This window comes from Notamacropus eugenii, chromosome 5 (assembly GCF_028372415.1).
Source record: "Notamacropus eugenii isolate mMacEug1 chromosome 5, mMacEug1.pri_v2, whole genome shotgun sequence".
Classification (NCBI taxonomy): Eukaryota; Metazoa; Chordata; class Mammalia; order Diprotodontia; family Macropodidae; genus Notamacropus; species Notamacropus eugenii.
In genome coordinates this window covers 172227649-172242390 of record NC_092876.1, presented here as the reverse complement: position 1 = coordinate 172242390, position 14742 = coordinate 172227649, and the positions used below count along the sequence as shown (strand labels likewise).

Sequence of the window (14742 nt, the reverse complement as noted above, 5' to 3'; positions counted from 1 at the left end):
CACCAGCTTCCACAAGCCAGCTTCAGGTCTTTGTCCAGAAGTGCCCTATTTACTATATATCTTCTGGTGTAGTAGGAATTGTGGGCAGAGCAGGGATGGTCCCAACCACCTGCTATGGCCTCTATTCCCTCTCCCACCCACAAGGCCCAGAGTTTGAATTTGTCTACTTTATGTGAAGCTTTCCTGGCCTGACCTGGAACCAATGGGCAGCAGGCCAAGGGAAAACTCAAAATTTGAGCTATGTTCAAAATGTTTCCTAACATATCTATGCTATTGATGTTTTCGAAACAAGTGTTATACCAAAACTTACTGTATTTTAGGGTTGTGAAGTAGAAGATGTGTTGTAGTTGGTCAGCGGGCAGACCATTACTTAGTGTAGTATTGATATAGTTCTTAATCATTTAACATGCATAAACTTGTGCTACCATTTTTATTAGGCTTTTATTATTTTTAACATGTCCCCAATTAAACTTTTGAGTGATGTGACCCTAACTCCATTTTCCCCATAAGCCCTGTGTTTTATTTTGTGTGATTCTGCAGGGCATAGTGCTTTGGGGGAATGCATATGTCATAGCAAAGCTGACCATATTTGAAGACAATTATTGTGTCACACCTAAGACTTCTTTTTTCCAGGACAAACATCCCCAGATTCTTCAACCAATCTTCATATGACATCATTTTACCAACCTGGCACCCTCTCTTGGAATCCATTATACTGTGTCAAGGTACTTCCTGAAGTGTGTGCCCTGAACAAAAACACAGCACTCCAAAAGTGGTCTAGCTACAACAAAGTGCAATAATAGCATGACATTCATTTAATAAGCATTTCTTAGGCACTATGGTGCTAGGTTCTCCAATAACAAAAACTAAACACTTTCTATCACCGAGAAGCTTGTATTCTCCTGAAGGAAAATAATTTGTATACAAGTACGTTTAAAACAAAAAGCTATATACAAAGTCATTTTGGGGGAGGGTGCAAATAACTTCAGGGAAATCAGGAGAAGCCTCCTGCATAAGGTGGTACTTACGTTGGCTTCCTGAAGGAAGCCAGAAATTCTATCAGGTAAGACCACAGGAGAAGGCATTTTAAGCATGGGATAAGGACAGTTTATAGAGAGGAAGGGTTAAAGCAGGAAATGGAATGTCGTGTACAGGAAACAGTCAGCAGTTCCATTTGGCTGCTACATGGTGTATGGAAGGGAAGCAATGTGAAAAAAAATCTGGAAAGATAGGATGGAACCAATAAAGGATTTTAAATGTCAAATTAGGAGTTCATATTTTATTCTAGAAGCAGTAGTGAGCCCCAGAAGTTTTTTCTTAAAAACTCAATAAACATGCCATATGAAGCTGCTAGGTGGCACACTGGGTAGGAAATTTGTCCTGGAGTCAGGAAGACCTGAATTGAAAGCCAGCCTCAGTTAGAGCTGTGTGACCCTAGGCAAGTCGATTAGCCTGTCTGACAAGTTCCTCTGTTAGAGAAAAAAATAATAGTACCTACTGCCCAGGACAGCTGTGAGCATAAAATGAGACAGATCTGTGAAGTGCTTAGCACTGAGCACATAACAGGTCCTTTATAAATGCTTATTTCCTCCCCTCTTTCCCTTCCTTTCTCATATATGCGTCTTCTTCTAAGTCACTGGAGAGGATATTTAAGAGAACAGGTCAAAACACAATCTTGTGGCATGTCATTACAGATTTTCATCCGTGTTACAATGAAATAATGGTTGATTTAATCATAGATCTGGAGGCAGAAGGGAAGGCTCTTGGAGGCTATCTAATCCAACCTCTCATTTTACAGATCCCATATTTTGCACCCATCTCCTATAATCTGTCTCTGCCCTGGAGCTCTAGCTCTGCCCCCAAAACACCTATTACTATTGTCTTCCCCTTACAAGATCAGAATCTTAAAGCTTATATTTATGTCACGATGTTCCTACCTCAATGAGACAGAGGTCCGCCTACATACACATAAATTGAGGAGAAGGGTTTTCAAAGAGCTCCCTGACAGTTTCTGCACTAAGATCCCATGGGGCTAATCAATGAAGCAGCACCTGGATGCAGTAATGTGTCTGACCTCTGTCCAAGGAGACAGAAGGAATGACCAAATGACCATTATTAATTTTCTCACTTGGAATTTGCTTTCATTAAGCTACTTCTATAAGAATCTGGAAAGTCCAGGTCCCCAAATCCATTCCAAGGTATGAATTATAAATATTGACTATCTACAGTGATCAAATTTAACTAACTCATTTGATTCAAATAGACAGTGCCTTGGGTAAGGTCAGGGAAGCAGAATGACTGTTCTGCTGAATTTTGAATTGGCAGAATGACCAATAGTATTCCTTTGAACTACATATTGAATATGACCTAGGTAACTTGTGATTTTACAGATTAAGAAATCAAGCCACAATGTTACTGACCACTGAAATCCCTCTAGAGCCTAGCAATATAGAGGTGAACAATAGTCCTAAGTTGGAAAGTGATTGGAACAGGCAGAAGCCAAACATCAGAACTGCTTTGCTAAGTTATTAATCTTAGTAAGCTGCTGAGTGGCCTTTTCCTGGGACTCTGAAGGCTGTTAGACACCTGAGAACCATGAATTAAGGTAGCATGAGCTTTCAGAAGGACTGGGCTACTTTAAAGAAGCCTAAATTTTGACACCAGATAACGGCAAATTTGCTTTTCCTAAGAGTTCAGGAAAACGTCCAATAATGGTTATTAGGGGATAAGAATGAGAAATTACTATTTACTCTTTTATCTCAGAGCTAGTCCAGAGACTGGTTGGATGGAAAGGAAGCTTATGGATACAGGTGTATTTCACTTTATACTCACAAAATATCAGCAATATTAAGAAATATTAAACTCAAATAATAGCTATGTTCCTGAAAAGGTACATATAAATCTTTAGAAAAGAAAATGAGGACCAATGGGAAAAAATTAGAGGGAGAAAAATTTTAACACAGCATAGAGAAACTTCATGAACATTAGAACTGTGCAACAATGGAATGGGCTGCCTCTTTGCAGTATTAAATTCCCCATCATGGAGAGATTTAAATATGGATGTCCACTTGTTAAAGATGTTGAAAGAATTTAGATATTGGGCCTGGAATTAGATTAGAAGTTCCCAGATCCCTTCCAACTCTGAAATGTTGTGAATCTAAGAAACTGAATTTTAAAAATAGCTTTAGTGCTCTAGAGGACCTTGCTATAATGGAATCCTGTGATGATTATTTTTCGTTTATAATGTGAAAAATCACTCCTAAGTTTTAATTTTGGCTTTACATTCATGAGAAATTCTTAAAATGGGGCACACCTGTGGAGGGTTTCTGGATTCAATAAAATAGCCTTCTAGATAGACTCAGAAATTCCAGACTCATCTGAAATTTTACTTACTTGCCCTAACTCTCTGCCTAACTAGTTTGTGTCTGGACTAACCGAAATCAAAAATTATCCAGAGTCTCCACAAATTCAAAAGCATTTATTAATCACTAGGCTAAGCCCTGGTAGGGAAACAAAAATGGAAAAATAAAACCATTTTACAACCTAGCACATTTCCTCAGTGTAGGCTAGAGGGGAAGAGAAAGGACCTGGATTGTATTTGTTTTTATGAAAAGGATGTGATGGGTAAGACACATGGAGATAAAATTGACAGGACTTGGCCAATAACTAGGCAAGGGAAGTGAGGTTGAAGGCACCACACCTCATCACAATTTCCTTAACTCTGTTTTATGCATTTTGCATTGGAGTGGGGTTCCTCTAGAATCCAAGAACAAGAAGACTCCTTTTCATGGCCTTGATTGTCCAGGGACTTGTTGTCTGTTTGGTTTCTATAACTTTTGCTGTCACTTTTGCTTTCTAACATGCTGGTGGGCAGGGACCCACAGAGAGGAAGTCAGCCCTAGAGAAAGTCATGCTACAAGCCAGAAGGACAGGAATGTATTCTTCCAATTTGGGTCCTTCCTTCTTCTTTCAATAATAAATGCTCACTTAGCAATCTCAGTAATTCCCATTGCTCCAAATACCATCCCCACACATGTGACTTTCAAACCTTTATCTTTAGTCTGGATTCTTTCCTGAATCCTGGACTCACATCTCTAGTTGCCTTCAGGATAATCACCACCAGGATGTCCCCAATGGTATTTCAGACTTAACAAGTCCCAAATTATATCTTTTCCCTTAACTCTACTATTCCTTCCAATTTTACTATTTCTATCAATGGCACCATTTCTGACAGTAGGGTGTCTGATGCTGAATATGTCTCCAGTATTTATACTTTTATGGTCACCTTTAGCTAGTCTGTCTCCCATTTCTCTCGTATCCAATTAGTAATCATGTTCCCCTGATTCCATATTTACATTATCTCCTAGATCCGTCTCCTCCTCTACTCCCACTTCTACCACCTTAGTTAGTAAATGACCTCCTGAAAGGTCCATCTTCTATATATTACTGCTAGAATAATCCTCCTTATGCCTTGATCTAACTGTGCCATTTCTTTATTCAAAAACATTCAGTGGCTCCTTATTACCTGCCAAGGAAATTGCAAGTTCCTCTGGATGGCATTCAACGTCTTCCATTACTGGTGTCACCCTGTTTTGCCAGTCTTATCTCTTATTATTCTATTTCTTCTAAAGCTTATGCTGTGCCCCCTCCAAGCTACCATTGGCCATCTATCTACCACTTGAACATATACCAGGTGCTCATGAAAAATACACTCCTTAGCAGTTTTAATTGTTTCCAAACCTCCTCTTCCTAGCCAACCACCTTGCCATCCTGGAGAAAGCTATACCCTGAGGACCACTCTTTTGATTGATTGGTGACTACCTATACAGACAACTATTTCAAAATGGGGCCTGCCTCCAATGTCCAAACTTTTTCCAATTCACAAGGTGTCCACTTTCCAGTTCCCATTTATTGATTGTCTTCCCCCATTAGAACATAAGCTCCCTTGAAAGCAAGGAATATCTTACGTGCTTGTGTTTGTATCGCTCCTGCCTGGCACATGACCAGTGCTTAATGAATGCTTTATCTATCGATTGATTGATCTATTTCCTAAAACCCAAATGAAATACTGTCTTTTTTATGAAACCTACTCCTAGTTGGCAATGACTGTTTCCCCACAGATTTCACAAAGTAACTTTTTTTTTAACTTTTTAAAGGCATTTTTAATATAGCATTGTATATTAAAGCTGTCTTATTTTGGTGTCATCCTTCTACAATACTATAAACCATGAGGGCCTTACTATCTGACCTAATCACCCTCCTTAAGCATCAGTTTTCTCCTCTGCTAAATGGAATAATAACTCACATTTATGTAACACTTTTCATTTTACAAAATAGGAGATAATAACTTCCTTGCTTATCTCAGGTCTGTTAAATAAAATGAGATAATGGGCAGGAAAGCATTTTGAAAGTAAAAGTAGTATTACTTTAATGCAAGGATTTATTACAGTAGAATCTAGAGTAGGAATGTCTGTCCTAGAAGAGATCATGGTGGACACTTCTTTTGTTTTGCAAATAAGGAAGCTGAGACCTAGAGAGATGTTAGTACTTGCCTAAAGTCACACAGCTGGTTGGGGCTGGGACTAGAAGACAAAAGAGTTACTAGATGTGTGCTGGAGGAGGTGAACTGCAATTTTCTACTTTCCCTGTCACGCTAATACCTGGAGTTTTCAGGGACTAACCAGCTCTGTGCCCCCTGCTATCATTTACAGAAGCCCTGGAGAATCTTACTTGAGGAGGGAGTTGTCCATCAAAACCGTATCTTAAGATTCAAGAGAGCACTGGGTTCTTAAGCAGGGACCACTTCTTTTTCTTTCAATATGTCTTACCAACCATGGCAGGCATATATCCCTGGACCAGGAGGCATCATTTCCCACCAATTTCTGTGGGGATTTTCCCAAAATCCTTCTGGATAATCTCAAACTTGGGAGAAGTCCAAGGAAGACCATGTTCTAGTCATTAGCTAAGAAGTGATCCTTCCCCATCAACATTTCTGATATAGAAGTCCAAGTAGAGAGCCTCAAAGTGGTATACAGTGGGACATTTTTTGAAAACATCCCCTCTCTCCATCCATGGAGAGGCATCAGCCCCATCCTTAATCTCCCTCTAAACACCCCAAGCGCTGTTCCCTAGATACCCACAGGTTAAGAGGAATGGTTATAAGCTGATCTTCAAGCAGCCCCAGGAGTCTGGGTGCAGGTTCAGGCTGTCATGAGGCGCATATCAAAGCCGGAGTTTAAAGACTGTACTGGGAATAGTGCAATTATCTCGCTTCACCACATTTCTCAGCCCCGACTGAGGTTTAATTAAAGCCAAGTAAAAACACAGAGTCGCCATTTCAGATATCACCTCACTGCATGCTGGTTTAAAAAAAAAGAAGAAAAATAAAAACCTTTATCAGGGACTTTTAAAAATTTTCAGCGGTTGGCTTCCAGGGCAGTTGGATATTTATTTCTTCATAATATTTCCTTTAAAGAATTATATATGTATATATAACACACATACACACATACACACACATATATAAAATTAGTTAATCCCCCATAATCTCCTTGAGTTGCACCTAAAACACAGTTTCTTGCAGGTGACCTTTTCAGAAGAGACTGTTACTATGGCAACCACATTGTTTGATTCAGTCAAGAGAAAAATGCTGCATGGAAACGTATTTAATTTTGCTTAATTTGATGCCATATTTAACACTTGCACAAGACAAGAGGAGCAGAGTAGTAGCCCAGCTCCCAAGGGGCCATGCAAAGTGGTCAGTCAGTTTTCACAGAAAGGTAGTTTTTCTGGGAAGGAAAAGAAATGCTACCTCAATACTATAAATCACCAACTTCTACTGACTCACTGACCTGGGGAACAGGAATCCAGAGTGTAAGCGAGAGAAGACCGTTTTGAACAAATGAGTATGCCTGCAGAATGGGACAGGGCACCTCGAGGAACATCCTATTGTATCCATGGTACTGGAAGTACTTAAATGATCATGCCCAGTGAGGTACAGAAGGGCCATGTGGAAGGAACAGAGAACTAAACTAGAGGTTAATGGGTCTGAGTTTGAATTCTGAAGGTCCTGCCTCTCCTTCTCTATGGGAAGTGTTCAATCAGGTATAAAATGAGGAAATTCGATTAGATAATCTACAGAATCTCTTCTTGCTCCATACTTCTATGGACACAAGTCTTGTCTCTGCAAGTGCAATAGAACATTCTTAATGGCAGGGACCATGAATTATGCCATTTCTGTGTCCTTCCCCTAGTCTCCAAGCTTGCCAAGCTGTGCATATAAGGGCTGCTCCATAAACACCTATTGATTTCTTGACCCATTTTTGATGCTACTTCATGGATCTCAGAGCTCATTCCTAGAGACCACAACCTAGTCTCTTAAAAATATGAAGGCAGTCCAGTGCAATGGAAAGAACTTGAAAATAGGGATCAAAGGACAGGACTTTGAATGCTGTCTCTCCACTTATCATTTGTGTGATATTCAGTTTCCTGAAATAAGATGAGGGGATTCGACTAGCTATCTAAGGCCCTTACCAACTCTTTGATCCTGAGAATATTGAACAGGACTTTTCTCCGTCCCAGCTCATTGGCCTATACCTATACCATTGTACCTATACCAACCAATTAGGATAGCTCTGTTGTCACAAGTGAGGAATCCAAAGGATAAATAGGTATCAAGGAGAACAAGAGATGTGGGGGAGATGAAATTCCTTGCTGTGTACAATAGTCTCAAAAACATCTACTAAACAGATATATTCCCTGGTTCTTAATTAAGTGTGGATACCAACATGAAAGGCAACAAACACAGCAAGGGGAAGAGTTCTTAAGAGATCCTGGAGTAGGTTAAGGGGACCCAGCCGAGACCCTAAGAGTTATGGCCACTCTGAGAGAATTTCCTTCCCTTAAACTCCCCTTCTTCAGCTATCAGCAAGGGATATGGTGCTAACTCCATCAGTTTCCAATCTTCTTATCTCCTTAGCATACTACTGTATGCATTGGAAAACAACACTTAGGTCATGAGGTCTCCCAGGGGCAGAGGAGATTAACCTTGGAGTCTGGAAAGATGCCATTAGGCAAAGATACTATTAGGTGATCAAACCACACAGAGTGAGCCTTTGATAGTGATCAAGCTTACAGGGAAGTGCTTTACAAGCAGGAGAGAGGGTCCATAATGAAGGGAAAGGAGGTAAGAAGGGCATGGAATGAAGGAAATCTTGGGAAGTGAACAGTAGTTTTCTTCTGTTCCTCATCCTTAATGTGAGTCCTCTCAGAAATGATTCAGTACTGGATATAATACAAAGGGGGATAAACAGCTTATCCTACATGTTGTCAATAAGAGTAATTCTGAATTTCTGGTAGGGAAATTGAGGCCCAAAGACTGCCAAAGGTCTTGAACTGATGACATTCAGAAATAGTAAGGATGCCCTTTCTTTCTGTCAGCCTCCTGGTATCAACATATATAAATGGACTTAAATTGAGACTAGCTTTTTTACAGAGTTAGATTAAGAATAAAATAGATGATAGGTTTAATACTGAGAGGGATCTAAGAGGTCATGAAGTCCAGGAAAAACACAAAATTTTAGACCTAGTGATCATCCAGCCCAATGCCTTCTTTTCACAGAAGAAGAAAGGGAGGCCCACAGAAATTAAATGATTTCCCAAAGTCACATAAGGGCCACTTACTTTTAGATATTCAATAAGGAAATCTTGAGACTAGCTAAGGGACAATGGATCATTCCTCCTAGGATACTGCCCCAAGACCTGGCCTAGCCCCCAGTAACACTGGGGACACTGAGGTAGAGCTGCCCAGCTCCTCTGGAGAATATGTTGTGCCCTCCTGGACAGACTTACCATGCCACTACTACAGTTTCCCATATTTTTGGTTTTATGGTTACTACTACATAGTGTATTCTCCACCTTCTTTATTAAAAGGCACACACACAAAAATATGGGATCAATTAATTCTCAGTCTATAACATCAGAAATAACTTTCCTGTTAATAAAGTTTATCTTATACTACTCTCTTCCTTATTTTTCTCTGTGCCAGTTACACTGAACTATTTCTATACTAGGGGTTCTTAACCCTCTTGATGTGTCATAGACCCCTTGGGCAGTCTGGTAAAGTTAATCGCTTCTCAGAATCATGTCCATCAATGATAGAGGATTTACAAAGGAAGTCAATTATATAGAAATGCAATTATCAAAATAATTTTTAAAACAAGTTGATAGAGTCTATGTTAACAACCCCTATATCCTCCTCAGCCCCTCCCCTGGTAAAGATGTCCTATACTTTAACATTTTCCTTGCTTTGCTCATAACGTCCTCTTATACATGGTGAATATCTTCACCAAATGAATTCTTGTTCAATATTTAAAGCTCAACTAAAATTCAGCCCATACCATGAAACCTTCCCTGATCCCTTCTAGTTGGAAAAAGACCTTCTCTCTACCTACAGATATCACAAAGCACCTCTCTGAGGCATGTATCATGTATCATTTATCTCCCTACCACACTGAAGCCTCCAGAGGGTCAGGCCATGTCTTAACTAAGCTTTCCATCTGCCCCAGTGCCTAGCACTCATTCTGGTAATCTATATGTAGTAAGCAATTAACAAACAATAGATGCTTTTTTATTTAACCAAACTCAGTTGAACTTTGGTGCACCAAGCCCCCAGAAGAAAGTGGTACCATGGAAAGTCTTAACTTCATGAATTTGTGGCCTGGTTAGAGAAAAAATTCTGCACAACCTTTCCTGATTTTTATTTATTTAATTTTATTTTTATTATTTATTTATGATATCTATGGGATATATATAATATCTATAAAACAAATGTATTTATATTTATAAAATATATTTACTATATTATTTTATTTATTCCTCATACCAATAAGCCATTTCTTCTTATTCTGACTCGAACTATTCCCATGTGAATTAGTCACCCCCAATTCTACCCTTTTTGCACCACAATTTGATTTTTTAGAAGGGCTATAAGCTCTCCTTTCACTCAACTCAATCCCTAAAATTCTATTCAATAATTGCTAACATTCATATAGTACCTACTATGTCCCAGGCACAGTGCTATCCTCTCAATTCTCACAGCAATCCTGAGAGCTAGGTATTATTATTATCCTTGTTTTATAGATGAGGAAATTGATGCAAATAGAGCTTCCATAGCTTGCCCAGATTTACACAGGTAATAACTGTGTGTGTAGCTGGATTTGCACTCTAGGTCCTAAGCTCCATCTACTGTACCTCCTACTTGCCTAATGAGGATGATGATGATGTTAGCCTTCATTTATATAGTCCTTTCTCCAAAGTCTTCTACTGATATAAAAGCAACCTTGGATTCACAAAGGCTGTGACAGCAGAGCATAAGCTTCCACAGGTTCTGTCTTACCACAAAGGTCCTGAGTATGGTCCTAATAATAGCCAGAGACTGCTTTCTGAAAACCAGCCTAGCTAAGCAGGGAGAATCTAATCACCAGTAGATTAGCTTAGGCTTCTCATAAAATAAAGAAAAACCCAAAAGGACCCTAAGTCTTGTCCTCTAGCAGTGAGGATGGCAGGGGTAGAAAAAGGTATATAAGATGCAAAGAATCATGGTTTTTAGACTCTCTATTTAAACTTTAATTTGGTGGCTAGTACTTTAAATGTGAGGATGCTTGTCCAATGACCAGTGAATATACATGGTAATTAAAGGAATTCAATTATATCAGTATTGACATTCTTGCTATAAATTAAAACAAAAAGAAAAGTAAAATTTAGCTCATTGGAAAGATGGCTTACAAATACTCTTTGGAGAAGAAAATAAAATAATTGGAAGAGTTGTTTTTATCATGCATCCAAAGGTAATATTCATGGGACATTTCACATTGTAGAGTTCATAATAATTATCTTCAAAAGACCACCACATAAATAATTGCAGTCTATGTACCAACATCTGTGGCAGAGGATTAAGAGACAGAGAAATTCCACAAAGACCTTGATAAAACTCTACAAATTAAATCAACAGCTATACCTTGGTATGTGATGACTTCAATGCAAAGGTGGGAATCAATGAAGATGGTGAGAAATATATTAGAAAACATGTCAGGAATAAAGAATGAGAAAGACTAAAGAGTAAGGTCTTATGAAGTACATTGAAGCTTCACATCTATATACCCTAAATTAATTCAAGAAAATAATTAGTTGTTACTAGACATGGTAAGCAGTGAATAAAGTTGTAAAAAATAAAATTGACTGTATTTTAACAAACAAGAAATTATATATATATATATTACTGGTATTGAATTCACACTGGACCTATTAGAGAAAAGATCAAAATTAGTGCAAAGTTAGAAGAATAAAAAATGAGGGAAAAAAAATAGGGTACAACTGAAAAGACCCAATCCTGACTCATTCAAATTAGTCATCTTTAATGAAATCAAGAAAACAGATTAAAGAAAGGCTATAGATACAGTCTAAAATAATTAAATACAGTAGTTTAACATATGAAAATTAAATGCCATAGCAAGGGGACCTTTGATCCTAAGAGTCCATAAAGTACATTAGTAAACAAACAAACAATCAAATTAAAAAGAAAAACACTTGATTTACTTTCCAAGTGGAGAAGGATGGCAGCCAAAGGCAATACTTGATTGGAATATAAAATCATTTGTAAAATCTTACAAAGAATGATGGAATATTATGAAAAGTATTGTCTCAAAATGCAAAGAAGCAGTAGAAGGTGAAATCAATTTAAAGAAACATTAGTGAGAGATACTACTGAGCAAAATGATCCTGAGGGCATTTAAGGATGAAAAGCAAAGGACAACAAACCAAAGCAAAATGGAAAAGATCTACAAAGACTTTTATAACATACTGTTTTCACCATCAAGAACAGTAGGGATGTCATTACATTTAGTCTGTAATATCATGATTCCAGATGTGCTTAAGAGAAGAAATGAAAGTGGTAATAAATAGAAAAAAAGAGAAAAAAATAGGCACATTAGACCAAGTATTTATAATTGCTGGAAGAGAATATAATAGTGAGGATTTTGAGGGATATATTCACAAGGTACCTGAAGAGGAAAATTACAAAGGTAAGGGGGAAGGGGGAGAGACCTTATTAAATAACTCCCTCCACATCCCCCTGGTGACCGAGGGAATATCAGCAAATCTTATAGAAACCATCAATATACTTATCAAGGATATCCTCAAATGAGACCAGTTTCTACAAGCTAATACTCTACAGTAAACCACATCTTCACCATCATACAATTGACTAAAAGTTGTATAGAATACAAGATTCATCGGTGCTTATTATTTGTTGTTGATTAAAAAAAAAAAAAGAATTTAGATGTCAGTGTGTAGAATGGTGTACCAGTCTGAAGACCCAAATTCACATCCTGCCTTGGACACTTACAACTGTATGAGTTTGGACAAGTCACTCAACCTCTCTGTGCCTCTCTTTCTTCATCTATAAAATGTTAAAACAGCATCTACTTCACAGGATTGCTGTATCAAATAACATACATAGCCTTTTGTAAGCATTAAAGCACCACAGAAATGCTAGCTATTATTACTACTAGTACACTATTATTACTAAAGACAGCAAAATATCACTTTAAAAGTTCTTTTCCCATCCATATAACAAAATTACTGAAGATTCCTTGAAAGATAAAATAATTTTCTTTAATTACCATCTAATTTTAATTACTGTATTTTTAGACATATCCTTTATTTAATCATCTGTGAACACATTGTCTTCCTCAATTGGATATAATAATCTCCTTGAGTGTAGAAACTCACTTTTGTATTTGTACCCCCAGAGCCCAGCACAGGATTACAAATACCTGTTTATTGATTAATTTGATACTACTGTTTTAGTCTCTAGTGAGGCAAAAAACAGGGAAGCATAGTCTCACCAAAAGTATTGGCCACTTCAGTTGAGAAGATTCAGTGTAAGTTTCAAGTTTAAGATGAATTCTATGTGGATGATGAGGTATCATGGATCCTCCTGTTTATAAATGACTTCATGTTGATTGTATCAAACCCTAGACCTTCACAAAGGTTCCTGGAAGATAAAGGACAAAGGCATTGAGGTATTTACCCCGCAAAATAGATTTCCATCCAACAGAGAGGTTAGTTTAAGAGTTTGGCCTAATGATCCTTGGAACTTTCCTGAATATCCTGTGTGAATATATAGGAAAACCCAATTGGAAGAAAATGCTGTTACTCAGATAATGACATACAGTTGGATAGATAACCTATAGTGCTTGTCAGTTTGCATATATGAATGTACGTGTGTATTTATGAGTGTATACATGATAACCAAAAGAACTCGCTGGATTATCTTCAGGAAATTGTAGGACTTCATTAATGACTCTAAAATTTACCCCCAAACAAATGCCCATTTTTAAAATACTAATATCCTTTTGGTGTGATTGGCTGATTATGAGACATGAAATACAAATGTCTCAGAAGAATTGAACATGAGTGTCACAAAGAGGGTAATGGAGAGGGTGTGAATGTGAAGAAACTCTGGAGAAAAACAGAAATAAAGGATGTCATCCAAGAAGTGGATGATCTAAAAAGAAGATGGGTTATTCATGCAGTACTACATATGGTAATTTTGTAATGTCTGGAAAAAGGAAGGCCTTCAGCACCTTGTGTGGACTCTGAGGTAAATATATGGAAAGACTTGAACCAGTCACACTGGAGAGTCAGGCACCAGTGAGATTTGATATGCATTGTTGGAGGTGATATCTAAGTCAGTAAGATCATAGATCTATACCCTGTATCTTGATTAGTACAAATAAGAAATTCCCCTAAAGTAGTTATATACATTCAAATTCACACTATTTGAAGGTATAATTATGTAAAATATAGTAATTGGTTCTAGTCCAATTGAAATAGGCAGTGCATATTTGAACAATGAGATCACTTCAGAGGATCACTAATCTGGACCTGGCAGTACAACTAAAAAGGTAGTCCAAGTAGTACTATTCTCCTTTTACAGATGAGAAAATGGTGGCAAAGAGGTAGCTTGCCCAAGTCCATTTAGCCAGTATGTATTAGAACCAAGAAGTAAATCCAGGCTTTCTGACTTGATAATAGCACAATGCCTCTTGACCCAAACCAATTATGCATGGCATCACTCCATCCACACATTATTTTTATGTTGGTTCCCAGTTGTATATCCGTCCTTGTCAGGATGTCTATTGTAGGTCAACAGTTCCCGGAGGATAGGGACTTTTAGTAAGGTAGCTTTACATGTATTTAGACATTTAACAGTGTCTTTAAAGATGAGCCCTAGCTGATCTTAAAAATCTAGTTCAGGGGGGTGGAGGCAAGATGGTGGACTAGAAAGACTTACGCAGGGTCCTCCCCATGGCCCATAAAATACCTGTAGAGAGGGACTCTCAACAAATTTTGGAGCAGCTGAAGTGGAGAACAACAGAGTGGAGGAGATTTCCAGCCCACAGTGACCTGAAAGGCCCATGACACTGTGGGTTGCACTGGACACAGAGCCAAGTGCAGAGCCCAGCCCAGCCTTGCCCATGAGACTCTGGGAGGAGGACACCTCGGGGCGGAATCTCCAGTCACAGTAGCAGCAGTTGGCAGATGCCTCAACCCACAGGTGCCAAAGGTCAGTGACAGGGTTTTATCAGCTGTCCAGGAAGGGAGAAGTGCCTTCCCATAGCTCTGGCAGCAGGTAGCAGCCCTACGGAAGCTCCGTTGTTGAAGCGTAAAAACCCCTGG

At 38.4% G+C, this 14742-nt stretch overlaps 1 protein-coding gene across 3 annotated transcripts in view; it reads right to left on the bottom strand.

The window, feature by feature from the left end:
• Positions 1-14742, bottom strand: part of PKNOX2 (PBX/knotted 1 homeobox 2) — a 341067-nt gene that overhangs the window by 189637 nt on the left and 136688 nt on the right. The window contains exon 3 of one of the 3 annotated variants that reach the window (XM_072611459.1): positions 12906-13054. The exons of the other annotated variants lie outside the window; for them this stretch is intronic. The gene's annotated coding sequence lies outside the window, so the exon portion shown is untranslated. The remainder of the gene's footprint in view (positions 1-12905; positions 13055-14742) is intronic. 3 annotated transcript variants of the gene reach the window in all.